This window comes from Geotrypetes seraphini, chromosome 13, assembly GCF_902459505.1.
Source record: "Geotrypetes seraphini chromosome 13, aGeoSer1.1, whole genome shotgun sequence".
NCBI classification, from domain to species: Eukaryota; Metazoa; Chordata; class Amphibia; order Gymnophiona; family Dermophiidae; genus Geotrypetes; species Geotrypetes seraphini.
In genome coordinates this window covers 78,226,002-78,242,113 of record NC_047096.1, presented here as the reverse complement: position 1 = coordinate 78,242,113, position 16,112 = coordinate 78,226,002, and the positions used below count along the sequence as shown (strand labels likewise).

General features: G+C 45.0%; 1 protein-coding gene across 1 annotated transcript in view; it reads right to left on the bottom strand.

Moving 5' to 3' along the window:
• GPR179 (G protein-coupled receptor 179) overlaps positions 1-16,112 on the bottom strand; it is an 80,496-nt gene that overhangs the window by 32,183 nt on the left and 32,201 nt on the right. The window lies entirely within an intron of this gene.

Here is a 16,112-nt window from a genome sequence, read left to right as displayed (position 1 = left end):
AAGGATTGGATTTATTGATTTAATATATTACCTAGTTGTACCATAGTTTTAAGGTGGTTCGCAAGGCATGTATGTTAGAGATTTAACAGCAGGTCTGGCCCCCTTCCATGAGGCATATAAGACTGGAGAGTGGCCAAAGTGACACCAATTTTTAAAAAGGGTTCCAGAGGTGATCTGGGAAATTATAGACCGGTGAGTTTGACATTGGTGCTGGACAAACATATGCATAAGCATGGATTATTGAGAGAAAGCCAGCATGCATTTAGTCAAGGGAAATCTTGCCTCACCAGTCTACTGCATTTCTTTGAAGGAGTGAATGAACATGTGGATAAAGATGGGACAGTTGATATTGTATATTTGGATTTTCAAATGACATTTGACAAAGTACAGTACCTCATGAATGACTTCTGAGGAAATTAGAAAGTCATGGGATAGGAGGTAATGTCTGGAAAGTGACAAATGTTAAGTCGATCTTCAAGAAACGTTCGAGGGGAGATTCGGGAAACTACAGACCAGTGAGTCTGACTTTGGTGCTGGGAAAGATAGTAGAGGTGCTGATAAAGTACCGCATCAGTGATCACCTTGACGGACACAATCTGATGAGGACCAGCTAGCACGGCTTCAGCAAAGGAAGATCTTGCTTGACAAACTTATTGCAGAACGGGACTTGGGAGTAATCATCCGGGATGATATGAAAGTTGCCAATCAGGTGGAGAAAGCATCAGCAAAGGCTAGACAAATGCTGGAATGCATTAGAAGAAGCTTTATAAGCTGAAAGCCTGAAGTTATACTGATCCATGGTGAGACCTCACCTGGAGTACTGTGTTCAGTTTTGGAGGCCACATTATCAAAAGGATGTGAAGAGAATGGAGTCGATTCAGCGAATGGCCACTAGGATGGTTTCAGGACTCAAGGATTCCCATACAAAGAACGTCTGAACAGGCTGTGTTTATATTCTCTCGAAGAGCGCAGAGAAAGGGGGGACATGATAGAAACATTCAAATATGTCACGGGCCGCAATGAGGTGGAGGAAGAAATCTTTTATCCTACAGGTCCCACGGTGAAAAGAGGGCACCCGCTAAAACTCAGGGGGGGAAGATTTCATGAGGACACCAGGAAATACTTCTTCACCGAAAGGGTAATTGATCGATGGACTGGTCTTCTACGTCAAGTAGTTGAGGCCAGTACCACGCTCGACTTCAAGGGATGATGGGACTGTCTGGTGGGGTCGCTCCAGAGGAATGCTTAAAAAGATGGATTCTCGAGGAGGGAGGGTTCTTGAGTGGGCAGACTTGTTGGGCCGTCGGCCCTTTTCTGCCGTCATACTCTACGTTTCTATGTTTCTTTGAGGGAGTTAACAGGCAGATAGACAAGGGTAACCCGTTCGACACTGTATATCTGGATTTTCAGAAGGCGTTCAACAAGGTCCCACATAAACGATTACTTTGAAAAATTGCGAGCTATGGAATCGAGGGTGAAATACTCATGTGGATTAAAAACTGGTTGGCGGAGAGGAAACAGAGAGTGGGGGTAAATGGACAATATTCGGATTGGAAAAGCATCACGAGTGGAGTGCTGCATGGTTCGGTGCTTGGACCTGTGCGCTTCAACATCTTTATAAACGACCTGGAAATTGGTACGATGAGCGAGGTGATTAAATTTGCAGACGATACAAAGTTAATCAGAGTAGTGAAGACACAGAAGGATTGCGAAGACCTGCAACGTGACATAAACATGCTCGAGAAATGGGCTGTGACAAGGCAAATGAGGTTTAATGTGGATATGTGTAAGGTGATATATGTCGGTAACAAAAATCTTATACACGAATATAGGATGTCAGGTGCAGTACTCAGAGAGACCTCCCAGGAAAGAGACTTGGGAGTACTAGTAGACAAGTCAATGAAGCCGTTTGCGCAATGTGTGGCGGCGGCAAAAAGGGCGAACAGAATGCTAGGAATGATTAAGAAGGGGATCACAAACAGATCGGAGAAGATTATCATGCTGCTATACCGGGCCATGGTACGCCCCCACCTGGAATACTGCATCCAGCACTGGTCACCGTACATGAAGAAGGACATAGTATTACTCGAAAGGGTCCAGAGAAGAGCGATTAAAATGGTTAAGAGGCTGGAGGAGTTGCCGTACAGTGAGAGATTAGAGAAACTGGGTCTCTTCTCCCTTGAAAAGAGGAGACTGAGAGGGGACATGATCGAAACGTTCAAGATACTGAAGGGAATAGGCTTAATAGATAGACAGGTTGTTCACTCTCTCCAAGGAAGGGAGAACAAGAGGGTACTCTCTAAAGTTGAAAGGGGATAGATTCCGTACAAACAAAAGGAAGTTCTTCTTCACCCAGAGAGTGGTAGAAATCTGGAACGCTCTTCTGGAGGCTGTTATAGGGGAAAACACCCTCCAGGGATTCAAGACAAAGTTAGACAAGTTCCTGCTGAACCAGAACTTATGCAGGTAAGGCTAGACTCAGTTAGGGCACTGGTCTTTGACCTAAGGGCCGCCATGGGAGCGGACTTCTAGGCACAATGAACCACTGGTCTGACCCTGCAGCGGCAATTCTTATGTTCTATAATGGATTAAGAACTGGTTGAAAGACAAAAAACAGAGAGTAGGTTTAAATGGTCAATATTATCAATGGAGAAGGGTAAATAGTGGGGTTCCCCAGAGGTCTGTACTGGGTCTACTGCTTTTTAACCAATTTATCAATGATCTAGAGATGGGAATAAAAAGTGAGATAATTAAATTTGCTGATGACACAAAGTTGTTTAAAGTTGTTAGATCGCAAGAGGATTGTGACAAATTGCAAAAGGACCTTGTGAGACAATGGCAGATGATGTTTAATGTGAACAAGTGCAAAGTGATGCATGTGGGAAATAGGAACCCGAACTACAGCTACGTGATGCTAGGTTCTATGTTAGGAGTCACTGCCCAGGAATAGGATCTAAGTGTCATTGTTGAGGATATGTTAAAACCCTCAGCTCAATGTGCGGCAGCAGCTAAGAAAGCAAATAGAATGTCAGGAATTATCCAGAAAGGAATTAAAAACAAGAAAATGTTATAATGCCCTTGTATCACTCTATGGTACGGGCCACAACTTGAATACTGTGTGCAGTTCTGGTTGCCGCATCTCATAAAATATGTAGTGGAATTAGAAAAAGTACAGAGAAGGACAACAATGATAAAAGGGATGGGATGATTTCCCTGTGAGGAAAGGCTAAAGTGGCTAGGGCTTTTCAGCTTGGATACGAGGTGGCTCAGGGGGGATATGATAGAAGTCTATAAAATACTGAGTGAAGTGGAAAGGGTAAATGTGAATCGCTTGTTCACTCTTTCCAAAAATACTAGGACTAGGGGGCATGCGATGAAGCTAATAAGTGGTAGATTTAAAAAAAACCGGAGAAATATTTCTTCACACAACGTGCAATTAAGCTCTGGGATTCATTGCCGAAGAATGTGGTGAACAGTGGTGTAGTAAAGGGGGGGAGGGGCGAGGGGAGCAGTCTACCCCAGGTGCCATGTTGGTGGGGACACCAGCACCCCTCCTACTCACTGCCCCCTGTCTCTTCCCATTCCTCCCCTGGCCACACGTGTGCCCCCTTCCCTTCCTCCGTACCTCTAGTTGAAGTTGTTGCTCACAGCGGTCAACCATGTACTCTTCGCGACCTCATTTGCTCTCCTGCTGACATCACTTCTGGATGCATAGGAAGTGACATCAGAGGGAGAGCTGATGGGGTCATGAGGAGCACATGGTTGACCACCGCAAGTAGCAACTTCAACTAGAGGAACGGGGAAGGAGAAGGGGAGTGTGCGCAGTAGGGGGGGATCGGGGAAAGAGCAGGAGGTGCAGAGATGAGGGGGGGGAGGAGCACCATGATCTGTTCCTCTCTCTAAGAGATCCTACATGGCTATCCAATGCTTTCTTGAATTCAGACACAGTCTCTGTCTCCACCACCTCTTCTGGGAAACTGTTCCACGCAACTACCACCCTTTCTGTAAAAAAGTATTTCCTTAGATTACTCCTAAGCCTATCACTTCTTAACTTCATTCCAGAGCTTACGTTGAAATTAAAAAGACTCGACTCATATGCATTTATGTCACGTAGGTATTTAAATGTCTCTCAAGAAAAATAAATCTGATATTGAAAGATTTTTTAATGCAGTTGAGGCTTTTTCTCCCTATTAGTAAATGTGCTTCAGTGGTTATCTTCACCACTAGGCTAATAACATTAATATATTTTTTGAGATTAGATTTAAATGTCTCGATCATCTCTCCTCCAAATTATACATAGTGAGATCTTTAAGTCTGTCCCATAAGCCTTATGATGAAGACCATGCACCATTTTAGTAGCCTTTCTTTGGACCGACTCCACCCTTTTTATATCTTTTTGAAGGTATGGTCTCCAGAATTGCACACAATATTCTAAATGAGGTCTCACCAGAGGTTTATACAGGGGCATCAATACCTCCTTTTTCCTACTGGCCATACTTCTCCCTATGCACCTTAACATCCTAGCTTTCACCATCACCCTTTCAACCTGTTTGGTCACCTTAAAATCATCATCACATAAGTCCCGTTCTTTTGTAATGCACATAAGTTCTTCACCCCCTAAACTGTACCATTCCTTCAGGTTTTTGCAGCCAAAATGCATGACCTTTCATTTCTTAGCATTAAATTTTAACTGTCAAATTTCAGACCATTCTTGAAGCTTCACTAGGTCTTTCTTCATGCTATTCACACTGTCTGGGGTGTCTACTCTATTGCAGATTTTAGTATCATCTGCAAAGACCACCCGACAGCGCTCCAGCAATATCGCTTATAAAAATGTTTACAAGAACAGGCCCAAGAACAGAACATTGAGGCACACCACTGGTGACATCCCTTTTCTCAAAGCAATCTCCACTGATCACTACCCTCTGTCATCTTCCACTCAACTAGTTCCTGACCCAGCCCAGCCCATTATGGGGCCCATCCCGAGGGCACTCAGTTTATTTATTAGATGCCTGTGTGGAACACTGTCAAAGGCTTTGCTAAAATCTAAATACACTACATCCAGCATAGTCCCTCTATCCAATTCTCTGGTCACCCAAAGAAATAGATCAGATTTGTCTGACAAGACCTACCTCTAGTGAATCCATGTTGCCTCTGGTCCTGTAATCCACTGGATTCCAGAAACTTCACCATTCTCTGATTTAAAAGCGTTTCCATTAATTTGCTTACCACAGAAGTCAGACTTACCGGTCTGTAATTTCCTACTTCTTCCTTACTTCCACTTTGGTCGAGCGGGACCACATCCGTCCTTCTCCAGTCCTCTGGTACCACTCCCGACTCTAGACACTCATTGAATAGGTCAGTCAGTGGAGACACCAGAACTTCTAAGTTTCTTCAGCACCCTCAGATGTACACCATCTGGTCCCATTGCTTTGCCTACCTTTAATTTAGCAGGAAACCTGTGTTTGATTCATAGCTTGCCATACCTACTGGGAGATTTGGTATACTAATACTTGTCTCCAGAACTGGGTTTGGTTAAATATGTTTCATTCAATAGATTTGTTAATTTGGTGTAGAATATTAGACAAAGTATGCTCATGGCAAAGGCAGACACAGAATTGGCCTTGTGCATATTGCACATGCATCTTGATAATTCTTACTTGTCAGATTTAAGATCAAGGTCAATATTATTTAGATAAAAGCAGGCCAATGAGCTGCTCATTGTCTTTTGAATACTTTCAGATATTCAGCATCTACATACATGGGGTAATAGTGCAAATTTTGATGATATCTTCAGTCTTACAGGGCCCTCAGTAACCAGAGGACACTCGCTGAAAATCAGGGGAGGGAAATTTCAGGGTGATGCGAGGAAGTACTTCTTCACTGAAAGGGTGGTAGATCATTGGAACGAGCTGCCTCAGAGGGTGATTGAGGCCAGCAGCGTGTTAGAGTTCAAGAGAAAATGGGATATTCATGTGGGATCTCTAGGAGAGTAAGAATCAGGGAGTGGGTCATTGGTATGGGCAGACTCGATGGGCTATAGCCCTTTTCTGCCGTCAATTTCTATGTTTCTATGTTTAATTTATGAACCCCAATAACTTTTGCTTGGTTGGCCCTATAGGAAACAAAAGCATGCTAGAATCTAAGCAGGGTTTATCCAAAATGAGGGGTAAGTTTGGTATCACATTGGCATAGGGCAAGACCAAGAGCTTAACCACAGCCCAGAGTGTAGAGCTCAATTCCTTGGAGAGGGGGTCGCAAGTGCCAGGATTTAAGTTAGAGGAAATAGGAAATCTGGTCTGGATCAATTGAGTCAGCAAAGAAGGTAATGCAAAACCGATGCAGTCAATGATAGATCATTTACTTTTGCAGTAGGTTTATTCCCAATGTTTCCTCTGCAGGGGTGATCCAGTTCCCACCCATCTGCTGCACTCAATGTTGCCATTATTTCTTATACTTCATGCAAGCCATCTGGGAAGACCTCCACATTTGGGGGTCCTTCTTAAGAAAGTACAGTGAAACATCCTTATGGCAAGAAGACCCTCAAAGGCAGTGTTCTTGTGTGACACCATAGGGGTGGCTGAAAGAGTAGTGGACAGTCTCCATAATGCAGCCTAATAGCCTATTTGCTCAGAGGATTTTAGTTGTAATGTCTAACTTTGAATATGATGGTATGGGCATGTCACATGCTTGGAAAGAGTAATGGTATCACTGCCCCCTCCCCCTTTCTTGTTTAAGTAGCTTCTTTGCAATACACTGCCCTTGTAAGCAGAGTAAGAATGAATACCAGTGTCAGAGAGGACCATTGTTGACTTGGGAAGGCACATTATGATAAGTGCTGAGCAAATCAGAGTCCCTGGGGACTTAGAGAACTTACAAGCACAGCTTCGGTGCAGCAAATGGGTTTTAGGAGCTGTGAATGCATGCCCCTGTCAGAAGGTGTAATTGTGACTTACATCATGGAAGCAAAGTGCAAGCAGCTAGAAAGAGAGACAGTTTATTGTACGCTGCTGGTTTAATGTTTTGCAAATATTAGCATGGGGGGGACTCAGGTAGAAGTTTTGTTGTAAGATAGATAAAAGATGGACAAGCAGAGAATACCCCGAGAGGTATGGGAGGTGCCCAGCAACGCATGACTTGCAGATTGCCTTCTGGCATGTCCTGCCACGCCACGGATGGATTGCTCTGGGTTTGAAGTAGGATTATTCTGTTTGGACTCTTTTGAAGCATTTGGGACTATGCAGATCAATGAGCTGAAGTCAGAATTCATTGAATAAAACTGGCATAGCTGGCTTGTTAGTAGAGAGCATCATATTGGGTGGATATAGTAACACAGTGAATGACTGCAGATAAAGACCAACATGATCCATCCAGTCTGCCCAGAAAGGTAAATGGGGTTGCACCTGCAATCCATGCAGGTTATCTCCTCTATGCTTTTATTCTATCCTCTGTGCAGGTTATTCCCCCCCCCCCCCCCCATGGTTTATGCCCATCTTCTGCAGATTACTCCTTCTATATTTTTATTCCATCACCTGTACAGGTTACTTCCCCCCTCATGCTTTTATTCCAACTAGAGAATGACAGGGGGACAAATTTATTCCTGTCCCTGCAGAAACTCAATTTCCCTGTCCCATCCCTGCAAGTCTTGTCGCTGTCCCTGTCTCTGCCCCATTCCTGTAAGCTCTGCCTTAACCACACACATCTCGAATCTTATGATTCTAACTTGAACAATTTTTTATTGATGACTACAGAGAAAACAGAGCATACAACAAACAATATATTACACTATGCATCATCCAGTTTTTGTGCTTCCCCCCCCAGCAACCCAGACCTTCCCCCCCAAAAAAAAATGACACCAGAGAAAAGCCTAAGACATCTACTGAGTAAACCAACCAAAGTACAGCCTAAGCCAGGCCAACAGGGCAACAGCAGTTAAAGCCATCACAATCGGGTTAGATGCAACATCCTAACCCCCACCCATCTTTCGAAAGTAGAAAAAGGAAAAAAGCTATTGCCAGAACCTTGGGTTCTGATGGGTCCCGGAAAAAGCTCACAGACGGGCAAGAGTAGCTCCCCGCCTTATGGTGTGTCCAACCTAGTAGAACACCCAACAGAGGGAAACCAGACAATACGAATGCCCATGGTCAAATACAATGGAATCCGCCCCTCCCCTCCACGGAAAACAAGAAAGAAAGTATGAAAAAACAAGAATGAACAACAACACAAGAGGGAAAGGAAAAAGAAAAAGAAGATCAAAGAAGGAACAAAAAGAAAAGAAAGAAAGGTGCATCTCCCGTGTGCCCCCCAAGGATCTCCCCTATGAACCTCCAAGCTGAGTATTGAAGCTGCTGTAAGAAGGTAATTTAGATTCACGGCTACAGGGTAGGGAGGTTTGTCAGACCTGGCCTGTTGTCGGTCGGTCGGGGGAAGCACCACAAAGGTAAGGGGACCTGGCCGGCTGTGCACCCCCCCTAAGGCAGCACACGGGACGGACCGCCCTCCCCGCCCCCTCTTGGTACGCCACTGCCTTTCCCTACTTGCCCTGCCGCAGCACACAGCCGACTGGAAATCTTCCCGATGTCAGCGCTGATGTCGGAGGAAGGAAGGGCTTTGCTTAAGCCCTCCCTCTGACGTCAGCGCTGACATTGTGGAAGACTTCCGATCGGCTGTGTGCTGCGGCAGGGCAGGTAGGGAGAAGACGAGCCTTGCGAGTACATCCAACCCCGCAGGAACCCCGCGACCCTAGGGGGTGTCGCCACGGGATCCCTGCGACCCTAGGGGGCATCCCCATGGGATCCCCGCGACCCAAAGGGGGAACCCACGGGATTCCCGTCGTCCCCGTTCCCGTGCAGCTCTCTAGCTCAGATCAGAGGAGGCACCAGACCTGTCAATGTTCACTGGTTCACAGGCCCTCTACTGACTACTAGTGCTGCCCGATTCAGGAAAAAAAAATTCGATTCGATTCAGCCTGTTGAATCGATTTTTCGATTTGATTTTTCTGCCCAATTGGGTGGTTTTTTGGTTGTTTTTTTCAAACATCCCGGTGGGTTTATTTTATAACCTCTTCACCCTTTTTATAGCCTCTTCATCCCCTTTGCCTTCTCTTAACCACACTGGCACTTTGGTGTAAACAAACAAAAAAGACTTTTCCTCTCTCTGTTAAATCCTAGCTCACATTTGCGGTCTAACACCAGCTCTGGCAGGATACACGTTTCAAATCTGACATATTGTAATCACAAAACAGAAAATAAAATGATTTTTTCTACCTTTTGTCGTCTGGTCCTTATTCAAATCTTGTTGGTCCCAGGCTCTGGTTGTCTTCTGATAAATTGCTTGCCAGGATCTCCTTCTTTCTCCATGCTAACCATCCATCTTCCATCTCTGTCCTCCCCTTCCGTTTCCCTTCCCTCCCCCAGAGGTCTGGCATCTTTCCTTTTTTTCGTCTCTATCCACAGATCCACCTTTTCTCAACTACCCTTTCATCCAGCATATCTCCCTCCTTCCCTACTACCCCAAGGTCCACCATCTCTCCCTTTCTTTTCCCAACTACCCTCCTATCCAGTATCTCTATCCCCCCTCCACACCATCCCTTGTGTCCAACTTTGCTCCCTTTCTGTTCCTTCCCTCCCTAAATCCCATTGCCCATCATCTCTCTCCCTCTCCTCTATTTTTAAACCCATTATTTCTTCCTCCCAAAGTCCGACATATGCACATCTCTTTGAACCCCCCCCCCTTCCCTCCCTCTGTGTACTTCTACACCTGAAGGTCTGTCCCCCCCTGAAGGTCTGTCCCCCCCTGAAGGTCTGTCTCCCCCCTGAAGGTCTGCACCCAAGGTTTGCCTGTCCCCCCTGAAGGCCTGCACCCAAGGCCTGCCTGTCCCCCCTGAAGGCCTGCATCCAAAGCATGCCTGTCCCCACTGAAGGCCTGCCTGTCCTCCCTGAAGGCCTGCATCCAAGGCCTGCCTGTCCCCCCTGAAGGCCTGCATCCAAGGCCTGCCTGTCCCTACTGAAGGCCTGCATCCAAGGCCTGCCTGTCCCTACTGAAGGCCTGCATCCAAGGCCTGCCTGTCCCCACTGAAGGCCTGCCTGTCCCTCCTGAAGGCTTGTACAACCCCTTCCCCCCAGAAGGCCTTCAACCCCCCTCCCCTCCCGGAAGGCCTGCGTGTTCCCCCTGGCCTCAATTTACCTCATTTCATCAGCCTGCATAAGATCGTTAGTGTTAGCGATCTTTGCAAGCTGCCATCTGGTCTTCCGAGCTGCCTTCTCTCTGCTGCAGTCCCGCCCCCTCCTCCGACAACAGAGGAGGGGGGCGGGACCGCAGCAGAGAGAAGGCAGCTCAGAAGACCAGATGGCAGCTTGCAAAGATCGCTAACACTAGTGATCTTATGCAGGCTGATGAAATGAGGTAAATTGATGCCGGGAGACCAGGGGGGAAGCCGGACAGAAGCACTGACACTCGGCCTCTAAAGCAGGAGTTGCAGTGGCCGGCCAGCAAGAGGCAGCGCTGCCGATCCAGCTTTAGGGGGCAAGGGGGGAGGGTCAGTGACAAATCGGGAGACCGATTTTTTTTGTTTTTGAATCGATTCGAACCGATTCATCTGAAATGAATCGGTGAATCGATTCGAATCGGGCAGCACTTCTGACTACCACTGTTAGGTCATAGTGAAAGCCCAGAGGACGAGGGGAACAGGCCTGCATCAGTGACCCCATTTCGGGACCTGACCTACAGTTTGAAAACTGCTGGCTTTCAGAGGATAAAACCCAAGCTTGGACTGCTGTGTACGATTTTCACTGTACCTGTTCAAGGTCTGTAATGATGAGAAACCTTTCCTTGTCACATCTATCTTAGTTTTAATTGCAAATCTTGTGATTTAAAAAAAATACAATCAGATGTTCTTCTCACTAAAATGAGTAATAAATAGAACCCGCCACTGTGCGCAGATTCCTGTTTTTTTGATTGCACACACACTCCTCCCCTGCTATGATTGTGAATGTGTTAATGTGATTTCTGCCTCAGCAAGCATTTCCTGGAGCTGCTTGTATGACTGCTTGCTGGGTAACCACTCCAGATTCTATTCTCTGTCTGCAATAAATTCAAAAAGGTAAATGTTTGAACAATAGGCACAGGAATCCATGAGAGGAGGGGGGTGTGGTTGTGTGTATATGGGGGTGGTGTGGGTGATGTGTGTAGTTGAATTTGTGGGTAGGTATGAATGGTTTTTGTGGGCATGTTTTGTACTGACCCATTTTCAAAGTAATTTAAATGGGTAAAAAGCATTTCACTTGAATAATCTGCTCATTTGACAACTGCTCTCCCTCACTGTTGCTAAAGGTGTATGCATTCAGATGAGGCATTCCTAGTAGCATGATTACAAGTAGTATACTATGTAAATGTAATGAATTAAATACACAGACCACATTTTTAAGTCTAGTTAGGTACTTTTCTACCATCACAAAAAGAGGGGGTATACTGTATGTATGTACTGCTGCTATGGGGAGGTTTGAAAATTGTGCTCTGATTTATAATGGTTCTGGTTTGTAGAATTTTGGAAACTGAGGAGTGCAGATTTGGGCAAATTGTACTTGAATGAAAATTAGGAGTATATCACCTTCTAGCTAAGGGTCCTTTTGCAGACTTTTACCTTTTAACTGACTTTTCATATATGTACATTAATTGAGACTGTGTCTCTTGTCTGCCCATTTGGCCAGAGTATATCATCAGTCTGTCAGGGTTTGGGGTTGTATAAAGCTACTGTACTTCTTTCTTTTGCCCTGTTCAAAAGCTTTCTGATATTACTCCAGCCACCTTTGTTCAAATGCTACGCTATGTAAATCTGCCAATGAAGCATTCTCTTCCTATAATACTACCATGTTCCCCCAAAAATAAGACAGTGTCTTATATTCATTTGGGATCCACAAAAGGCACTACCGGTAGGTCTTATTTTTGGTAGGGCTTATTTTTTAAAAGTACATAATCATCTCTCCCTTCCTCTCCTTCACCCCAATTCTTCCTCTTTATTTTCCCCCACATGTGCAACATCTTTCCTCCCTTCTCACACATCCCCTTGTGCCTTCCCTCTGCAGCATCTTTCTATACCTCCCATCCCCCTGTGCAGCAGAACCCATGCCCAGCTTCCATCCTTCCTTCCCTCCCATCCCTCGTGCAGCAGAACCCTTGAGCAACCGCTGCCGTCCCCCCCCCGTGCAGCCGAACCGCTGAACCCCTGCTGACCCTCCCTCCTTCCCTTCCAACCGATCCCCGCTGACCGCGATCATAAATACCTTCCGGCAGAGGAGCGTTGGGCCAGCAGCACTCACAGGCTGCTTCACAGCCTTCTTGCTAGGGTCTTCTGTGTGCCGTGTTACTGATGATGTCATCAGTACATAGAAGGCCCCCAGCAAGAAGGCCACAAAGCAGCCTGTGAGTGCTGCTGGCCCAATGCTCCTCTGCCAGAAGGTATTTATTGTCGCGGTTGGCGGGGATCGGTTGGGAGGGAAGGATGGGCTTATTTTCAGGGGTAGGGCTTATATTAAGACTTACCCCGAAAATCATGCTAGGGCTTATTTTCAGGGTAGGTCTTATTTTCGGGGAAACACAGTATGATCTCCTCCTCTCTGGACACCCTAGCTCCTCCTGTGTCATGTCCTGTAAGGTGCGCCAAACCCCAGCCCTGGCTGACCTCTAAGATCCGCCACTTATGTTCCTGTGCCCGGTCTACAGAACACCACAGGCTGAAATCCTGTTCTCATGCTGACTTTGTACACTTCATTCAGATTTATACTGACCTCCTTCCAAGCTGCCCTCTCACTTGCAAATTAAGACTATTACACCCATTTAACTGAGTCCCTCGGATACGACCCTCGCCACCTCTTCATCATGCTCAACTCTCTATTAAATGTGCCCTCGCCTCCGACTTTTACTTCACTTTCTCATCAGATTATGGCTAAGCACTTCCATGACAAAGTCCACAAAATTATCCTCGAGTTCTCAACTGATCTGCCTTAGTCTCTTCCCCTCCAACCTGCACTGCTGATCCTCCGTCATCCCCTGCCACCTTTTCCTCCTTTCTGGAAATCACTGAAGAGGAAACTACACATCTTCTTTCCTCCTCCAAACTCACTACCTGTTCCTCTGATCCAATTCCCACCCGTCTGCTGATCACCATCTCCCCTACTGTCATCCCCTCTACCTGCCATATCCTCAACTTATCACTCTCCACCGCAACTGTACCTGATGCCTTCAAACATGTTGTAGTTATGCTGCTCCTAAAAAAACTATCGCTGGAAACAACCTGCCCCTCCAATTATTGCCCTATCTCCCTTCTCCCTCTCTTATACAAACTACTAGAATGAGCTGTCCACCACTGTTGTCTTGACTTCCTTTTGGCTCGAGCTATCCTTAACCGCCTTCAATATAGCTTCCACCCCTTTCACTCCATGGAAACTACCCTTGCTAAAGTCTCCAATGACCTAATCTCCAATGACCTGCTCCTGGCCAAATCCAAAGGATTCTACTCTAGGGTTGCCAGATTTCTTCTTTGAAAAAAAGAGGATACCTGGCCCTGCCCCATTCCGCCCCCAATCCCGTACCATTCCTCCCCCAGCCTTGCCCCCAAATGAAACTCCTGTTTCACTATGTCAGGCTCTGTCTCTGGCGGTATTCAAAGTCAGACTTAAAATCTACTTATTTGAAGCTGTGTTTAAACTCTGACCCAACCAATATATCTGTCTGTCATTCCCTTAATAGTCCCCCTACCACCTTTTAGCCCCCTCTGTGTGTCTGTCATAATTAGTTTGTAAGCTCTTCTGAGAAGGGACTGTCTCATGCATGTACAATGTTCAGCGCTGTTGGAGTGTTTGTCTCATTCACAGAATCCCAATAAGATGGTTATTTCTTCAATATTAATCTAACTTGGAATCGCATACAGCTCATAAATATCTCTTATTCCAAGTGATAAATGTCCATTGTAATATATGATTCAACCACTCTTAATAGCTATAAATTTCATAATTTTACTGAAGCTTCGGACCTCAGAAACGCCACTCATCACTCAAATATTTATCAAAGTGATAAGCTGGACATGTTGTCTCCTCGCTGGCCCACTATTTTATCCTAATCAGATTTCATTATTTAAAGTGCAATAGTTTCAAAGTGCTTAGAAAGTGCCTTAAAGTGCTATTAGTCAAATACTTTTACATATGTACTAAATGCTTATGACTTATCTCAGTTTTTATGATCAGGGAAACTCAGATCCAACATGTTTCGCATACTCAATGCTTTATCGAGGATCATTTCCCACAATCACTCCGTCGTCACCCAGGAAACGATCCTCGATAAAGCGTTGAGTACACGAAACATGTTGGATCCGAGTTTCTCCGATCATAAAAACTGAGATAAGTCATAAGCCTTTAGTACATATGTAAACGTATTTGACTAATAGCACTTTAAGGCACTTTCTAAGCACTTTGAAACTAAATAATGAAATCTCATTAGGATAAAATAGTGGGCTAGTGAGGAGACAACACGTCAAGCTTAGCGCTATGATAAATATTTGAGCGATGAGTGGTGTTTGAGGTCCGAAACTTCAGTAAAATTATGAAATTTATAGCTATTAAGAGTGGTTGAATCATATATTACAACAGACATTTATCACTTGGAATAAGAGATATTTGTTTCATTCACAGAGACAAGCAGGTGACAGTAAACCTCACCAAAAAGAAAAAAAATAAAAATAAAAAAAAGGAAATAAAAGGGTACCAGTATCAGGAATAAAATACAATTTGACTTCATTGCACTGCTACTATACAGGCATGGAAAGGGTGCTATCTCCCTATTATATCAATTTCTGATGGTTCAGTTTTATTTTATTTTTCTTTCCAGCTTATGATTTATCTTTCATCTTATCTATTGTTTTGCCTTTTGTCTTTGTTTTGTTCTATTTCTATCATTTAAATTTCTCCAGAATTCTACTGTTCAACGGCTCCCCCTTCTGCTTCTATTCCTTTCTCTCCTCTCTTCTACCTTCCAAAGTATTTAGATCAGTGCTGTCTTGTTAAAATGTTTATTTTATTTTTATTTTTCCTCTAACTCTACTTTTCACTTCTCTATTACCCTCCAGGTACTTTAGTTAGATTGTGAGCCTTCGGGACAGTAAGGGAATTTTTCAAGTACCTTTCTTATTTCTAATCTTAATGTATATTTTCTGTAAACCGCTTAGAACCTAACGGATGTAGCGGTATATAAGAAATAAATTACATTACATTACATTACATTACATATAAATGACAGGCAATGATAGACAGGATGAGTCTGCTTTCGTCAACATACCACTTGCTTTAGAATAAAGGGGGAGGGGCCTGAACAATAAGAGCAGGGGCTAAGTGAATGATGCCCTGTGGAATGTTCTGCTATTTGGCAGGATTAAGACATGGGCAAAATAGACACATGCCTGGGGCTTTATTGTTTAGGAGGGACCCTCTCAAATATGCTAACTCAATGACACCCAGGAAAGATTTTTGTCCTAGTAAGTTAACTGGGGGTGGGAGGAGCCTGAAACTGTAGGTAATGTAAAGATATGTGGGGCTCATGTGCAGACACTCACTCTGGGGACCTCATTTGCATAAATCAGAAGCAGCCATGTATGAAAAACACAGGTGAGGCCTTGGCCCAGGGCGTTGGTGATAATGGGCCCCAAAAGCCCTTATCATCAAATTCTAGAAGGATAGCTGCCAGACTGGGCTTTTGGGGCCCTTTATCATCAGTGTCCTGAGCCAGTACTTCAACTGGTCCAGCAGGAGGGGGACATATCAGATCACAAGAGGGGGGGGGGATAGAGAGAGATACCAAATGGTGGAGGTGGAGGTGAGCACTAATGCAAAAGTTGGCTGAAGACGCCACAGACGCTTGAGCTGGCCCTAGAAAAACATAGTTGCTCATTGATGGGGCCAGCCCTGGGGAGAAAGAAGGGTAGACTAAAGCCACCATTACTCAAAATGGAATGTCTATTCTTCCCATCAGTTGCTCATTGGCCTCCACTTGGCAAAGGGGTATATGAACAGTGCTTATTACCTGCTGCTGGTTTCCTCTCCATTGTAACCTGCCTAGGTCCTAGG